The sequence below is a fragment of the Bolinopsis microptera genome, chromosome 10, assembly GCF_026151205.1.
Source record: "Bolinopsis microptera isolate Bmic1 chromosome 10, MBARI_Bmic_1.0, whole genome shotgun sequence".
Classification (NCBI taxonomy): Eukaryota; Metazoa; Ctenophora; class Tentaculata; order Lobata; family Bolinopsidae; genus Bolinopsis; species Bolinopsis microptera.
The window spans coordinates 627,382-645,894 of record NC_087081.1 but is presented as its reverse complement, the minus strand read 5'-3'; the positions used below and the strand labels follow the sequence as shown (position 1 = coordinate 645,894).

Here is an 18,513-nt window from a genome sequence, read left to right as displayed (position 1 = left end):
GTAGTAGTAATATGTACCTTGCACCAGTAAAGTGTAAAGTGTAGTAGTAATGTGTACCTTGTACCTGTAAAGTGTAGTAGTAATATGTACCTTGTCTCTGTAAAGTGTAGTAGTAATATGTACCTTGCACCAGTAAAGTGTAAAGTGTAGTAGTAATATGTACCTTGTACCTGTAAAGTGTAAAGTGTAGTAGTAATATGTACCTTGTACCTATAAAGTGTAAAGTGTAGTAGTAATATGTACCTTGTACCTGTAAAGTGTAGTAGTAATATGTACCTTGTCTCTGTAAAGTGTAGTAGTAATATGTACCTTGCACCAGTAAAGTGTAAAGTGTAGTAGTAATATGTACCTTGTACCTGTAAAGTGTAAAGTGTAGTAGTAATATGTACCTTGTACCTATAAAGTGTAAAGTGTAGTACTAATGTGTACCTTGTACCTGTAAAGTGTAGTAGTAATATGTACCTTGCACCTGTAAAGTGTAGTAGTAATATGTACCTTGTACCTGTAAAGTGTAGTAGTAATATGTACCTTGTACCTGTAAAGTGTAGTAGTAATATGTACCTTGTACCTGTAAAGTGTAAAGTGTAGTAGTAATATGTACCTTGTACCTGTAAAGTGTAAAGTGTAGTAGTAATATGTACCTTGTCCCTGTAAAGTGAAGTAGTAATATGTACCACTCTCTGTAAAATGTAAAGTGTAGTAGTAATGTGTACCTTGTACCTGTAAAGTGTAGTAGTAATATGTACCTTGTACCTGTAAAGTGTAGTAGTAATGTGTACCTCGTACCTGTAAAGTGTAGTAGTAATATGTAAAGTGTAGTAGTAATATGTACCTGTGAAGTGTAGTAGTGATATGTACCTTGTACCTGTAAAGTGTAAAGTGTAGTAGTAATATGTACCTTGTACCTGTAAAGTGTAGTAGTAATATGTACCTTGTACCTGTTAAGTGTAGTAGTAATATGTACCTTGTACCTGTAAAGTGTAGAGTGTAGTAGTAATATGTACCTTGTACCTGTAAAGTGTAGTAGTAATGTGTACATTGCACCTGTAAAGTGTAGTAGTAATATGTACCTTGTACCTGTTAAGTGTAGTAGTAATGTGTACCTTGTACCTGTAAAGTGTAGTAGTAATGTGTACCTTGTACCTGTAAAGTGTAGTAGTAATATGTAAAGTGTAGTAGTAATGTGTACCTTGTACCTGTAAAGTGTAGTAGTAATATGTACCTTGTCTCTGTAAAGTGTAGTAGTAATGTGTACCTTGTACCTGTAAAGTGTAGTAGTAATATGTACCTTGTCTCTGTAAAGTGTAGTAGTAATATGTACCTTGCACCAGTAAAGTGTAAAGTGTAGTAGTAATATGTACCTTGTACCTGTAAAGTGTAGTAGTAATATGTACCTTGTACCTGTAAAGTGTAAAGTGTAGTAGTAATATGTACCTTGTACCTGTAAAGTGTAGTAGTAATATGTACCTTGTACCTGTTAAGTGTAGTAGTAATATGTACCTTGTACCTGTAAAGTGTAGAGTGTAGTAGTAATATGTACCTTGTACCTGTAAAGTGTAGTAGTAATGTGTACATTGCACCTGTAAAGTGTAGTAGTAATATGTACCTTGTACCTGTTAAGTGTAGTAGTAATGTGTACCTTGTACCTGTAAAGTGTAGTAGTAATGTGTACCTTGTACCTGTAAAGTGTAGTAGTAATATGTACCTTGTCTCTGTAAAGTGTAGTAGTAATATGTACCTTGCACCAGTAAAGTGTAAAGTGTAGTAGTAATGTGTACCTTGTACCTGTAAAGTGTAGTAGTAATATGTACCTTGTCTCTGTAAAGTGTAGTAGTAATATGTACCTTGCACCAGTAAAGTGTAAAGTGTAGTAGTAATGTGTACCTTGTACCTGTAAAGTGTAGTAGTAATATGTACCTTGTCTCTGTAAAGTGTAGTAGTAATATGTACCTTGCACCAGTAAAGTGTAAAGTGTAGTAGTAATGTGTACCTTGTACCTGTAAAGTGTAGTAGTAATATGTACCTTGTCTCTGTAAAGTGTAGTAGTAATATGTACCTTGCACCAGTAAAGTGTAAAGTGTAGTAGTAATATGTACCTTGTACCTGTAAAGTGTAGTAGTAATATGTACCTTGTCTCTGTAAAGTGTAGTAGTAATATGTACCTTGCACCAGTAAAGTGTAAAGTGTAGTAGTAATGTGTACCTTGTACCTGTAAAGTGTAGTAGTAATATGTACCTTGTCTCTGTAAAGTGTAGTAGTAATATGTACCTTGCACCAGTAAAGTGTAAAGTGTAGTAGTAATGTGTACCTTGTACCTGTAAAGTGTAGTAGTAATATGTACCTTGTCTCTGTAAAGTGTAGTAGTAATATGTACCTTGCACCAGTAAAGTGTAAAGTGTAGTAGTAATATGTACCTTGTACCTGTAAAGTGTAGTAGTAATATGTACCTTGTCTCTGTAAAGTGTAGTAGTAATATGTACCTTGCACCAGTAAAGTGTAAAGTGTAGTAGTAATGTGTACCTTGTACCTGTAAAGTGTAGTAGTAATATGTACCTTGTCTCTGTAAAGTGTAGTAGTAATATGTACCTTGCACCAGTAAAGTGTAAAGTGTAGTAGTAATGTGTACCTTGTACCTGTAAAGTGTAGTAGTAATATGTACCTTGTCTCTGTAAAGTGTAGTAGTAATATGTACCTTGCACCAGTAAAGTGTAAAGTGTAGTAGTAATATGTACCTTGTACCTGTAAAGTGTAGTAGTAATATGTACCTTGCACCAGTAAAGTGTAAAGTGTAGTAGTAATATGTACCTTGTACCTGTAAAGTGTAGTAGTAATATGTACCTTGCACCAGTAAAGTGTAAAGTGTAGTAGTAATATGTACCTTGTACCTGTAAAGTGTAAAGTGTAGTAGTAATATGTACCTTGTCTCTGTAAAGTGTAGTAGTAATATGTACCTTGCACCAGTAAAGTGTAAAGTGTAGTAGTAATGTGTACCTTGTACCTGTAAAGTGTAGTAGTAATATGTACCTTGTCTCTGTAAAGTGTAGTAGTAATATGTACCTTGCACCAGTAAAGTGTAAAGTGTAGTAGTAATGTGTACCTTGTACCTGTAAAGTGTAGTAGTAATATGTACCTTGTCTCTGTAAAGTGTAGTAGTAATATGTACCTTGCACCAGTAAAGTGTAAAGTGTAGTAGTAATATGTACCTTGTACCTGTAAAGTGTAGTAGTAATATGTACCTTGCACCAGTAAAGTGTAAAGTGTAGTAGTAATATGTACCTTGTACCTGTAAAGTGTAGTAGTAATATGTACCTTGCACCAGTAAAGTGTAAAGTGTAGTAGTAATATGTACCTTGTACCTGTAAAGTGTAAAGTGTAGTAGTAATGTGTACCTTGTACCTGTAAAGTGTAAAGTGTAGTAGTAATATGTACCACTCTCTGTAACCCCACTTTATTCTAAGTAAGATGTGGTTCATACATGTTCGTAGTTAAAAGAATTGAGGAATGAAAGATATTACATGAAACGGAAAAGATTATATGAGATTGAGAGGGGACAAAATGATCGGTACGGGAAAAATTATTCAAACAATATACACACAATATAACAATTACCCTATATAAAAATTCGATATAAATTCAATAGAAAACTAAATAAAATTTATAAACACCCTTTAAGAAAAAAAAAGAAAAAGAAAAAAAGGGGGGACCCCCAACCCATGTAGCTGATACACCTCACAGCAAGTAGACCAAAGTGGCTCTTGCTTGTGAAGGGTGTATCAACTACCCGCCGAGGCGGTTGGTTGGGAGTCCCCCCTGGGATCATTTCGTCCGTAAAATTTTACACATTATAAAAGCTACAATAAATTATCTATAAAATTTACATAAACAAACTTAAGAGACCTCAAAGCTCGTCTTCTGAGGAATGAGATTGAAGGATACGTCATCCAGTCCAAGGTGCTGAGCTTTTTGTCTTCCTCTGATTCCCCTGAGTGCTATGAGTGTGCTTCGTAGCAGATCAAACCTGAATCGTGTTCTGATGTGATTTTTGACCTGGCTCTTAGCTTCTTTATTGTGGTCAGCTATCCTTTCAGAAATACGATCTACAAACACAGTGCAGAGTGGGCCCATACCTCCGGATGTTGTAAAGACTAGGGGACAAAATTATAGCTTGGTTTTCACCAAGATCTTTCTCAAGGCTGAGCAGGGCATGTCATTTATAAGCAGGCTTTTATTAGATATCAATATAATACTTGTGATGCCTGCATTATCCATAGAAAAGGAATATGTCAATCCAAGCAAACAGAGATTGAGAGATATGTCACATATAGCTTCGACTTTTGAGGGATAAGAAAACGGCAATTTCAAGAAAACAACAATTTTATTTAGTATCAATTAAAGCAGACAAAAATATATTTCATATATATAAATAAATATAACTAGCACGAATTTTAGATCAGATATCCTAGGGGACTTGGAGTAGAAAGAGATTGACTAGAAGGTATAATAAAACAAAAGTTTTACAAAGATACGTCGAAAAGAATCCAGGGTGATACAGGATCGGAGAGTGCAGACTATAAAGTTTACGCACCTACCTTTGCCTCCTGAATTCTCGGTTGAATAGAAATTTATGCAAACTTGGTTGTTTATACTCCAAGTCCCTTTGAGCTTTGTTTTGGCGACTGCTTCAACGATGGGCGAGTAGGTATTTGTTGTTTAGCAGTGTTGAAGATTAGAGCAATTATATAATGTATATCTCCATCATAATATAGGCTAGTGTAAACATATATAATCAATAATACAAACAAATAGTATTAGTAACTCGCTGGATTATAAATGTGATTTAAACACATATGTTTACGTCAATTATTACTAAAATGAATATTCTTTTTGCTTTAATACAATTACATGTAGCATAATTGATTAGTTCATAAATGAAACTTTTGCTACAAATGTCTACGCCTGACGCAGAACCAAGAACTGCGTACTCCTTAGTACTTCATGCTTGAGCGGTACTGCTGTTTTTTATGTTAAGGAGTCTACCAAACCTCTATTTGCAAAACATAAATTACTAGCTGTAGAGAACCTATATAGACTACGTTGCCTAATGGAATTTTTTAAGATAATTAAGACAAGAGTACCAATTTCAATGTTCTCTTTGTTCACCATATCTCATAGGAAAGACAATATGTTAATCACACCCTCTCCAACTAAACAATTCATCTATAAATCAGCGTGGCTGTGGAATGAGTTTTGTAAAATTGGCTCATTTAATTTTAATTCCTCTTGTTCTTCTGTTAAGAATAAATTACAAAAGTCGTTGATGAATGCTCAAAACAGGTATGGTGTTGAATGGAATGACAAAAATTTCACTGAATTCTAAGTTAAACACAATATAATCCAGGTATCGGCAGGCGCTGCCGCCAAACAACATTATCATGCATATACTTCTTTATTTTCAGCAGCTAGTATGTTAGCGCGCATAACAAGGCGCGCTAGCAATAGCATTTTACCGCCATTCTAGATTTCACTGATTTCACAATACACAATACACAATACACAATACACAATATGTCCAATTTGATTCTAATTGTTGCTCCTAATCTGATAATTCTAATGACAGTGACTGCTCCCTATTAACCAACCGACCAACATTTTCGGTCGAACCCTAAAATTACTAATACCAAATTTAAACCCCACATATGCGTGTATAGTCTCCAAATCTTCTCTCTGCTCTCGGACTTTGTTCTTTTGAATAGAACTGTTTGTATACTTTAACAAATAGTGATTTTAACTTTGAGATAAACTGCTAGATTATTATATTTTTGTACCAATGTTCACCTAACTTAACGTCTCTCACTGACACCATCACCCGGCAACCAATTTTAAAGTATAATTTATTAACGATCTGACTACAGACTGGCGGTCAACGTTCCCCGTATAGTAGCTCAACGGAGGGGGTAATCAGGGCACGTGTTAATGAAAAATGTACGTGTCCTTCCACAATCCCCTCTGTTGGGTCACACGTTATTGGGAACTGAGATCGCTATCGTGTAACTAGAAGCAGTATATGCAAAGTAACTTAGGTGATAGGTGATAGGCAATATGAAATTACACATCTTACTTTAACTTTATCCCGTCACCCATGGACTTATCAATTAACGGCTGGTGGTGGTGTCATCGTTTGTCGTACTCAAAACGTTTCGCGGTTGCGAATGCCGGCCCATCGAGGAAAATCTTTTTACTTTGTATTTTAACCATTATAAAGTGTGATTAGTCGGATATGGTACTGAGTTCAAACAGTCCCCGAAACGAAAAAGCAAACATTTGATTTTTGTTTCGGCGACTGAATCGTTGATGGGCCGGCAAATATTTGTTGTCGAGTAGTGTTGAATACTCATATTAACATGATTATTGATTTAATTTAGGAATTGTATATAAATATCTTTGACCAAGTTTAATTGTTAATGAGAATGCACCCCAGCACTGGGCGCGCGCGGCGGCTTTGATGTTAGCGGCTACAAGCTTGAAGCTAGGCAGCTGCAGAAAAAGTGCCGCGCGCGTTCAGCGTAGGGCTTTTCGTTTTTGATTTTACAAATGACAAAGCAACTTTTAATGATTATTAATGGAATTATCGGATATTTATAATTCAATATGTATTGATTCTTCTGTGGAAAATAAAAATTGTATTTTACTTAAAAATTGTATTTTACTTTGTTCACAGAGGTGCGCGCTCAATCACAAATAATGAGCGCGCGGTTTTTGGAATCTCTCCATTATTATATTAATTAGATCATAGATTTTATTTTTTCTTCTTTTTAGATTTTCTCGAAATTGTTGTTTTCTTGCAGTGCTCACGGCCTGTACTGCGCGAACGACAGAAATCTTTTAAATTATTTTGCTTCTGAAATGTTGGCTCTAGTAATTAAGAAATGCGACATGTAATTTGTAATTGTAAGATAACAATTAAATAAATTCTGTGCGAATTGTGGCTGTGTGCGCGGCGTACTGTATTGTGTATATGTGGTTGAAATTTCAATTTCAATTTATTTATGAATATAGCATTATGTATTGATTGTTTTGTGGTAAATACAAATTTTTCTTTCCTAAATTTTTTCTTTCCTTTGTTAAAAGAAGTAGTATTATTTATGTCTAGAGTTAGCTTCATTCAATAATAACAATATCAATATTATAATCAATATCAATATCAATATGAGACAAAACTACCAAACAAATTATCAAATATAAATTAATTAATTAAACCTTTGTTAATGATCAGGCCCGGCGCGCGCTTCTTCGTAGCACTTGCCATCGGGCAATATTTCGAAAAGAAAGCGGCGCGTGCTACTTCGAAGAAATTTAGACGAGTAACATCCGTCAATTAATTAGTAAAACAAAATTTTTAGTAAAACAAAATTTTTATTTACCACAAAACAATCAATACATATTTAATATTATTATACATTTACAAATAAATCTAAATTTAAATTCAGCTATATACACAATACACAGCCCGCCGCGCATATTCACCTAACCATGTGCTTTCGCGCCACTTCGGGCGCGCTTGTTTCTCAAGTCAAGAAAAGCACCTATCCACGAACCCCAATGGGAAGGTTCGTGCGCGCGTGCGCAGTGCTGACAACAGCGTCTATGTAGCGCTGGTAGTCTTGGCACTTCTCCCTCCAGTATGCAGTAACCACTTTTCAGGTTTCTATAGTGCATAGTGACAGTGTATAGGGGTTAATTGGGTATAAACTACAGTACAGCTGTACTTACACCTACATTCACAAGCATGCAAGCTCACCTGGTCCAATGAGCGGGAAACGGAGGACAAAATCTGGTGACGTCATAGTCACGTGACCTCATAGGCTCATAATCACGTGACCTCAGACCCAATTAATGATCAATTAAGTTTGGGCATGGTCAGCTCCCTGTCACCCGATCTTGAGGTGACGTACGACACCTCGTTTACGCAATCAATGTCTGAAAGGCTACACACGTCGCATATGAGGACAAAAGCGCGGGTAATTCTGGCACCACTGTAGAGTGGTGCCAAAATTGTTGGGTGGGTTCATGGCTAGAGCCCTTTTTACCGCCGTGAGGCGGGCGCGCGCTACTGCAAGCGCAAGGGCTCTGGATAGAGCAACCGCGCATACAGCCACACATTGCTGAGAGATTCTCTGGTGCAGTTGTAAGCGCCGCGCGCGCGAGGTTTGTTATCTTACAATTACATGTCACGATAGAGGAATTTGTTTCCCTTTGAATCAATCAAACTAGATGAATTGTTGTAAATACTGAGATCAAACTATCAATCTACAGGCTATCGTCAAACATGTTGCAAGGCGTCATCTTCAGTGACATAAGCCCTAGAAATTGTAAAAAGTTAGTAAAACCCAAAATTCCTTTAAAAATCTGAACACTCTTAAAACGGTTATAAAGTTAAAATTAAGATGTTAGGAGTAATGGAAGGCCAAAAGGATTCGATATATTATTAATTATCAGAGAATTTTTGAAGCAAAATAATAATCGCGTTCCGATTAATCCCACCCAATACAACATGCATACTATCGAAGATCCCTTTGACGGATGTTACCCGTCTAAATTTCTTCGAAGTAGCGCGCGCCGGGCCAGATCATTTTCAATGGTCAAAGATCCCTGTGCACTTTAAAGAAAATAGCAGGAACCCGTCCAACCCGTCTAACCCTATAGTGGTGTCAAGACTCAAAAGACTAAAATAATCATTATCTTTTTAATTCGCGTTTTTGACACCACTTGGGAGTCCACATTTTGGGCACTAAAATTCTTATAATTTGGCAATTTTTTTTCATGCTGATTTAAAGGCAATTAATTTTTTTTCTTATGAAACTTTTTTTTTTCAATGTTGTCAAACAGTATATATATATACTGTTTGACATACAATAAATTACTTTATTGTATATATACAATAAAGTAATTCAAGTGTTGCAATTGGCAGAGCACAATACAGAGGTAACGGAAATTGTCCACTGCTACCAATATTATATAATATGAAATATCAACAATCAGATATATACACATCTACTCCATCATAGGGGCAGGGATGAGGTTATAAGAGACTTCTGATAAGGGGTGTCTCATATTTGCTGTCCATTTTTTCCCTCTGTACCCTCGTAGAGCTATGAGTGTGGTTCTTAACATAGCGAATCTTATTCTTGTCCTTACATGTCTTACCACATCGCAATACCTCTCTTTTCTTTTCCTGGCAATGAGGTCTGCCACTCTATTTAGAAACCGCTTACATTCTTTGGACATGCCTCCAGTTGTGAGAAATACGGCTGGGGTGAAAGTGGCCTTCTCTACGTTCAACACTCTCTCCAAGTACTCATCCTTCTTCTCCTTTTCGTTCTCTTCGTATACTTCTTGAAGAGTTTTGGTCCTGTTTGATAAGCAAGTGGGGTGTGAAACCCTTATGTCAAGAAAGGTCTTAAAGCATTTGAACCAGTCAAAGTAAAATTTTGTTTTACTTAAAGTTGATGCCGTGGTTTCAGTAAAATGGTTCGGATATATAAACATATGATATATATCGTCTCGCTTTATATATAGTAAGATGCTTACAACGTTTGTGAAATCATTCCCGGATGAGCCTCCAGTGGCAGTATACAGCTGTCAAAATGGAAACTCGTTACTGGATTGGAGTAGAATAAAGGCAGCAACCTTGCTGCCGGGTTGTCAGCAACTCTGATGACCTGAGGATTCTAGGAAGCACACCAATGTAGGGAAAGGGTGCACACACAGTTCAACAGCTGCTACATCAAGACAGGGTTCATCCTGGGTGTTGGTCTTCCTGGAGAATGAAGTTTACAGGCAGTACTCAGGAGTGTAGGTTCGATCCCTACAATCTACATCCTTACACTTTGCTTTTTGAAGGAAGAAAGCTGCAGTGTCTCTTATGGCATTGTGGTGCATGGAAACGTATCCACCTAATTTACAATCAAGGGCGTGGTAGACAATGTTTATATTTCTGCAGGCCCACGAAGTTAGTCACACCGTCGCCATAACGAGATTATTTATGACGTTTTTGGTTTCGTGTCCGATCCTGAGCTGTTTGCATAAGATCAAATGTTGACATGTTGTCTTAAACTATAGTTGGGTAACTTCATTCTAGCATGAATGGAATCGTTTGACTTTGAAAGTGAGGATCCTGATTTTCGAAACTGGTATATATTATTAAAGTAGTTTTAGTTTGATATTATTGACAATTTGTGTTTCACTGAACCATATTAGCTTTTCATCCCTGACATGTATTATACGATTCTTTACAAAATAAAAAAATATTACCTATGTGTTTTAGAATGGTTAAACTAAAGGAGAATGAAGAATTCAATGAAGAAGAAAGCAAAACGGTTGAATTCAAGGCTCATGATCGATTGGGGTCCACTCAGATGACAGCTAGAGAAATTGATGACCGCCTTTTTCAACCATCTTCTCGAACTATTTGTGCTTTTTTAAACATAAATCGAGAATGTAACTTGTATCTAGGCATAAAAGATGATGGAACAGTTATTGGACACCACCTATTCAGGGCCCAGATGGAGCATTTCAAGCAAGCTTTAGATTTGCTCTTAGGCAAAAAATTTGATCCTCCTGTTGACAAATACCGTTATGAAGTGAACTACATAGAGATTGAAGCAGCAAATGGAGCAGTTGTATATCCTAATGTTCCTGGTCTCACTATCAAACAGAAACATAAACTGCTTGAGCAGCCTAATGTGTGCTGGTGTGAGAAGGAGATACTGGACCACAAAAGAAGTAACAAATATCCGCCCCTCTATGTCATTCATGTTAGAATTAACATGTGGGACTCCAGTAAAGACAGCCAAGGATTTAAGGTATGGCCATATTTCACCTCAGAAGAAGGCAAGTGTTATAAGAGGTATAATGCTAGCAATCACGAACTTACTCAAGACCAAGTAATTGAAGAAACTAAAATTGACTTACAGCTTCATTCTTTACTGATCTGACAAAAAAAGTATTTGAACTCAAACATATTGATTAAGTGGGCCTGATTTTTCATTTATTAAATTTAAATTTGTTAACAATTTAAACTGCAAATTTTATTTATCTTAAGTTGCCGTTAAACATAATATATTATTATAATTATATTAATATTATTATATATAATAGATACCATGCTTAAAATTGTTAAAAAGTTTTCTGTTTTAATCAATATCTGAGCATTTATTTTCATGCAGTGTGATCATGCCAAAGCTGGTAAAATTATTATCATCCTTGGATTGAGTTACTATACCTACATGTATAGTTGGTATAGTACACCTATTACATCACATCTTTAAAAAAATAATATCCCTATTGGCATGATTTCCAGTTTGTTTCGCTCGTTCGATAATGATGACACAATATACTGTTAAGCGTTTGAAAATAGTTTCTTTACTCCAACCTTTAAGGTATTTTTACATGATATTAACATTTTAAAATATAATTTGGAACATTACAGTAACGTTATTCAAATCTCAAACAGAAAAAAAGTAATCATATTCACAGTCTTCTAATTGTGTTTAATTCCTGAATTATACCTAATTGAGGTTTTTAACCCAGTTTATACTTGATAAAAGTATCAATATAGTATATTATATAAGACATAACCATCCCAATTTAAACAAAGTGTTAAATCAGGATATATTATTCTAATATTATGCAGGTTATGTTGCCTAATCACTATCACTGATTAGAGATCAAATCTGATCCCGTAATTAAGAATAAGCCGGCGGCATTACATCGGATTTAGAAACGGAAATGATCGGCGTGAAAGGAAATATGATAGTTTGGCTTATGTTGGGCGTCAACCTTTTCTGCTTTGTGGTGATAACCGTGTCTTATTTGATTATCAACATTATATCTCGACAATCATCCAGGAATTCTGGGCAAAACAGCAATCCAGATGCTGTCCGCAGAAACCGAGCAATACAGGGCACAGGCCACAGATTTTGCCTGTTGGGTTCCATTTATAATCATCAGCGGGCTCCACAATCTCGAAACAATCGACGCTACAGATTGGTACGTCACCTTCGCTATGATAGTTTTACCCCTCAATTCGGTCATCAACCCTTTACTTTATGATAACACTCTCAGAGAGTTGTTTGGTGAGGCATTCAGAAATTTTACTGCTAGATGTTCAAGAGGAACTACATATTTAAGATTGCAAGTTACTGCAGTAGAAATGGGAGATCAAATTGAGGGAGCATCGCAAGTAAGAGCAAACGAGGATATCGTCGCAGAAACGCCAATTCAGATGGAATAATAGACCTACTAATGATAAGGTGGGATTTTACAGATTTACATAGAATCTTAGAATAAAGAGGATATTATATGCTTTAACAAAAACTGTTATCATCAAGATGAATGTATATTTTACATTGTACAAAATAAATTTACATGATATAGATTCCCACACTTGGATAAAAATGATGGCTAAACACTTTCACCAACAGTTTATAAGTCTTAATTGGTTTATTAGTGATTAACATTTCTACTCTCAGGGTGATATTACTTAATGGACAGCTACCAAATGTATGAACGAGCTTAGGGAAGATAATAAAGTCGATGGACATTATTTCCTTTCAAGCCACAGCTGATCACAACAACAATGGTGACTTAAATGAAGGTATTGAAAATATTATTGCCCAGGAACTGTAAAGCTGTAATAAATGACTGCTACTTCTTTATTTCAATACTTTTATGATCCACGAATTAATAGTCATTAGTTTTTTAAACAATCCATTTTTAGTTTGAGCAGCTACTGTAAGTTGATGTTGTAATTCTCTACAACTAATGAGTTGATAAATGATACAATCAAATTGCAGCACTAGAAAAGTGGAGGTCAATATACACTGCACCGTGCACGGTCACATAAATGACTTCATTTCTATCGCCAGAATTTCCACATTTCTAATTCTATCGCCAGAAACTTTTTATTAGTTGCAGATCGCTGACATAACCTTTCCACAGGACTGTGAGAGTGAGAGTGCCCCCGTATATCACAATCCTGGAGGTCAAGGGGTGAAGAGAAATCGTGCTGGCTCCCCAGGGTCTGTTCCCAAAAAGGTAAGAAGCCCAGACGTAAATACTAAATAGTGGGTGTGCAATTGTCAGCCAAGTTCAATGTTAATTGGATAATTAGATTATTAGACCATAACATTTTGACTTCTAATTTCTAATGACTATTCCTGTAGGCTAAGCAAGGCTCATCGAGCTCTCGTGCTAGCTGGCACTGCTCGTTCTGCAACAGACCCTATCACGAGACTGGGAAAAGAATCCACGAGAAGTCCAAAAAGCATATCCTTAACAGCAGGAAGCTAAAGTAAGTGCAAACAAGTTAATTTTATGTCCGTATTATCACAGCTTAATCGTTAATAAACGTTCAATTTACATAATAAATGCACAATGCATCATGTAAAACTTTTACAGTAAAAGGCTGATTGTAACTCTGCTTAACAGTCAACTTTCAGGAACGTTGGACAGAGTCCTTGGTCCAAGGTATTGGACAAGGAAGTCTACGACCAAGTGCTTCAAGAAGGTCAGTGTTAGTGAAAATGGGAAACTAACAAGTGATTTTCACGCTAAAAAGCAGACATTTTCAAAACATTTGGTCGTAACTAGGTGGTTACTATGTGGTTACTATGGTTACTAAACATTTGGTCGGAGAAAAACACCAGACACAGTGGCGGGCAAAAAACGGGGTTGATAGAGAGAAGATAAGGAGGAACAACGAGGAGGCCATGACGAATTGCGCTGGATTAGTCCTCATGGGCATACATTGCATCTGGAGGACAGTTTTAACTCGTACCCCATGAGAATCGTCCTTAACATTTCAGCAGGTGTGAACGTGGGATTTCAAAACCATTCTGCAGCAGCTCCTCCTAAATGGGTAGATGTGTTCTACAAAGTTCGGATCAATAGGCTGAGTAAACAGCTAGCTACCCCTGTCCACTTCTGTGGGGAGCACACAAGTGTCCTTACTCCTTTTGCAGTGAGTCAGTGAGTGCTGATAAGGATACGGTGAAACACCGAGCTAAGCAGGTACTAGGGTTATAAAGCTCGCTGACTTCGGCAACCCCAACCCTAAACTGGAGGACCTGGTTTGCCTCCCGAAGTTTATACAGTTCCTGTATTTCAGCCACCCCTCCGCCATTGACGTCACTGGATCAGGCTTGGCCAGACTTATTTTCAGTGAGCTTGAGACATGTGGGACAACTATTTCTTCAATGAAAAATTTTGTAGGGCTGTGCGGGGATGGACAATATCTAAACAATAATGTGCTTCAGAACATAGAGGAGCAGAACTGCCTAGAGGGTCTATTCAATCTTTGGGACATAGCTCACATGTGGGAGCTGATGTGGTCGAATGCTGTCTCGAAGTGCCCTAAGATAGTCAGGATCATTGACGGGGTGAACGCCATAATTAGTAATCTGGCTAACTCCTAGTACGAGACGTACCATGCTTCATGCATGGCCGAGAAGATAAGGATGCCACAGCCTTCTGCTTTGAAAAAGCTCAAGTTCGTAAAACATGTCGAGCAGCAGTTCACAACATTTATAAACCATTTTAAAGTGATCCTCGGTGTGATCCAACAGGAAATGGTGAAACTGAAGAAAACGAAAACAGTTACACCAGGGCCAGTGAAAGAAAAGAAAAGCACCACAGGGACAGAGGAACCCGCGGTTCAGTCTGAGGAGGAGAAAGGGGGAGGGAAAGGCTAAGGCAGCAGCAGATGTGAAGCTTGTTCTAAAACAAACGAGGGACAAGCTTCTCAAGGTATCGAAAATGCTTCAGCACAAAGACTTTGTGCCCAAACTGGCTTTAATAAACAACACCATTCAGTTTGTTTCACAGTTCAGTTTGGCAGGACAGTCCAAACATCTAAATATAGCTGAATATGTAAATCTGGTAGACCTAGGGAGAGAGGCTCTGTCAAAGCTGAAGTTTGAAACATTCCCCACTCCCATCATGTTGTACCACCTTCGGGAATTCTTTGCAAAAATGTGAACTGGGAATCCCTGGCTACCTTGCCCCAGACGAAGGAAGGACCCGATCAGAGAGAAACAGGGACAAGCAGGACAGGAGGGAGATGGACACGGATGACGGAGGAGCCAGAGGTCAGGATGGAGATGATCCTGGGTCTTGGTAAAAACCTTCTTGACCAGCTGCAGGTGCAGTACAGCTCCTACTTTTGGATGGGTGGTCCAAATAAACTCTAACAAGCGTAAGCAAGATGTTCCTCTCATCCAAAACGCTGCTGCTTTGATCAACTTCATCGCTGGCCGATCTGTGCAGGTAACCCCTGCTATCTTTGGCGTGAACCGGGCAATTTTTAGATGTGTAAAAATGTCAGGCTTTCACCAGTGCCACGGCATGCTCTACTAAGAAATGCAGCAGCACCGAATTCGAAGAGATTGAAGAGCTGGTGCCAGAGTTCAAAGTGAACACCATCTTCAATCTTGACATCATGGAGCATTTGTTTATTCAACCTTGGAGATCGCAGCTGTCAACGGTGGAGATAGAGAGGGTTAGAGATGTGTTTCAAGAAGCCTGTGTGTGGATAAAGGACAAGGCAGTGCCGACAATTGATTTAGCAGCAAGAGCGCTGTTCACCTGTGACAGGTTTTGGAAAAAATGCCAGCCTGGACCCCTTCTCCTCTTTCTAAAATGCCTAGTCGACTGTGCTTCTGAGGCCATTATTGAGTCGTATGGCTCTGTAATGGAGACAATGTTCCAGAGATACACCTGCTACACTGACAATGATGACGGACGGTGTCAACGAGAGATGTTCACTAAAATGTGTGCTCCTAAAGTCCCAACCAACATCTCATGGAGGGTATTCTTAAAAGATGCAGTGAATCAATACAACATCGACCACCCTGGCTGCACATTTGCTCAGGAGGGGAAGACAACAGAGTTGCTGGCCTAAGCTGTTGGTAATTAACATAACGGGAACAATACCAAATTTAAAAAATCATTTTACAAAACATTCAAAACATCTGGTGGATTCGTGTAGTGTTATTGAGTCTCATTTTGATAGTTCTTTTGTTCAAATTTCTGATTGTTTCTGAATAGACTCAGTGAAGACAGATTCTAATGGAAATAAATAGCTGAATAACTTATCGACATTTCTACGTCATACTCATATTCTCAAATTATTTGTTATATAGTAGTGTTGAAAGTATTTAAAACATCGTACCGCATACGTGCATAATGTGAATTCTGGGGTGAGGTGAAGCATATCTTTTGACACGTGACAGAACTTAACCAATCAGATTCGACTATTCAAACCCTAAAATGGCTGCCATGTGTCACAAAAAAATCGAGACTCTCGAGCCTGTACAATTTAACGTTTCAGAATACTTAACAGTATTTGGAACAGTGGGTGGCATATTTGCCCTCTCGCGACTAAAGACTTCAAAATATAATGAGGAGCTCCTTAACTGAAATAACACAGTGTTTCTGATTATAATGGGGACACCTAAACATAAATGCGGTATCATTTCGGCTCACATCATATTTTGCCTCATGTTTTCAGATCATATGCAACATTTGATAATCTACTGTCTCTGAAAAAAATTAGGCGTTCAGCATGTTCAGAGAAAACAATATAGGTGTTTTAATATTGAATGGGCGTGGTCTAAAATATTCGAATTTCCAAATTTTGACGACGGAATCCTCGAACCAGTAAGTACAGTATGCCATCTGCAAAGCAACAGCTCTCAAATATAAAACGCGGCGGAGGTATAAGACCCAACGTTTGCACACTGACTTTTGGCCCACCCTGTATATCTGAGGCAAAATTTGTGTACATTAATTTATTTTTAATCAATCAACTTTATCCAAAAATTCGATACAAAAAAATGAATTGAGTTACACTTACTGAAATTAGCGAAATTTAGTGTAAATAGTTCATTTTAATTTAAGAAATAAGTCAAGTCATCGCAAGTATGATTTATGATTTATGAAGTAATAGTATCCACTTTAAGTCTTCAGCATGAGACTGATCATATTAGTCCTGTTGCCATTAAAAGTTCTAGTATAGTATACTGAGCGCGGCCGACAAACGACTATAATATAGAAGAGTTGGTGCGCGCGCAAGTACCCACGTGCTATATAGCCGAAATGATACCGCATTTATGTTTAGGTGTCCGCATTTATGTTTAGGTGTCCCCATTATAATCATGCTAGCTAGCTGGCCAATAGTAATATCATGAGCTAAGTTTTTCCACGGGTCCCCATTTTGACCAGTTTTCAGTAATTTCCTAGCGTGAAATCCTTCATAATTTTAACAAATGAGCCAACACAAAATCTTGCTGGATTTATCATTTCACATTGCTAGATTTCACTCCTGAAACCAAGCTTCCTGAAATTATTTCTTGGAAGAATACAATATGCATCCCTTTTTCGAACCACACTTATTTAGCAAGAGCTGGTGGCAGGCTCTAATATGCATTTAGAACCGTATTATTTTAATCGTTCTTAAAACTGTGTTTGAAAATGATCTCTAGTGCCAAATTGATCATCTAGGCGCTAGCCCTTTTGCACAAGCAAAATCTTTAAAAAATGTTCGCCTTATACGGCAAAATGTTCGCCATTAATACTCATCTGCTAACAGAATTTTGGACAGGATGCAGCTTTCGGCAGTGATCCTGCCATAAACTTTAAACTATATGATCGTTCCTGGGACATGCAAGACAAAGAAGTCTTGAAAGTCCGTCCATTAAAACTATAAAATTTCGATCCTGGAAATTTCATCTTCAAAAACTGAAAATGGAACAGAAAATTCGACAATATTATTTTTCAATTTTCTTTGGCATTTTGACTTCCAGTACCTCCATTTGGTTTCATACCATCATGAATCATCAAGGTTCCCGTCTATGCTGTTTTTGTGGACTTCCGGAAAGCCTTCGACTCTGTTTGCCGTGAAGCTCTTTTCTTAAAATTAGCTAAACTAGGTATCACTGGCAAAACATTTAATGTTCTTAAACATATGTATAAAAATTCCACTTTCACTAGAGTCACCATCCCTTTCACTGGAATCATCAGCCCAATCACTGAAGTATACAGAAGTATAGTTGTGGAACACAACAAGAAAATTGAGAATAATCTTGTGCGAGGGTAGGGACCCAGATGTCGTTTCTAACCCAAATAAACTTTAAGGAGGCTTCTCATCAGTAGCCGCACCTCCTTACTCGGTTTCTGAACTGGAATTCTATGGGCTTCCAGACGGCCAGACCGAGTATTACCACCCCATCCTTCTAGAGTTCATCACAAGTAGCACCCACCTTGAAGATCTTTGACACCCAGACACACCCCATTGGCGAACAAAAGGATATAATCTTACATGCTCCCGAAGGAATCCCTGGTTTATGGTCTTTCTCATCGTCACCAACACTTCCACTAGAGTCACCAGCCCTTCCACTGGAGTCATCAGCCCAATGACTGAAGTATACAGAAGTATAGTTGTGGAGCACAACAAGA

The 18,513-nt window shown here is 37.5% G+C and overlaps 2 protein-coding genes across 2 annotated transcripts in view; both read right to left on the bottom strand.

Annotated features, from left to right (window-relative positions):
- Positions 1–16,198, bottom strand: part of LOC134821787 (amyloid beta precursor protein binding family B member 2-like) — a 61,597-nt gene extending 45,399 nt beyond the window's left edge. The window contains exon 1 of the mRNA XM_063832562.1: positions 16,181–16,198. The gene's annotated coding sequence lies outside the window, so the exon portion shown is untranslated. The remainder of the gene's footprint in view (positions 1–16,180) is intronic.
- The window catches only part of LOC134821779 (uncharacterized), a 474,787-nt gene that overhangs the window by 212,308 nt on the left and 243,966 nt on the right, over positions 1–18,513 (bottom strand). The window lies entirely within an intron of this gene.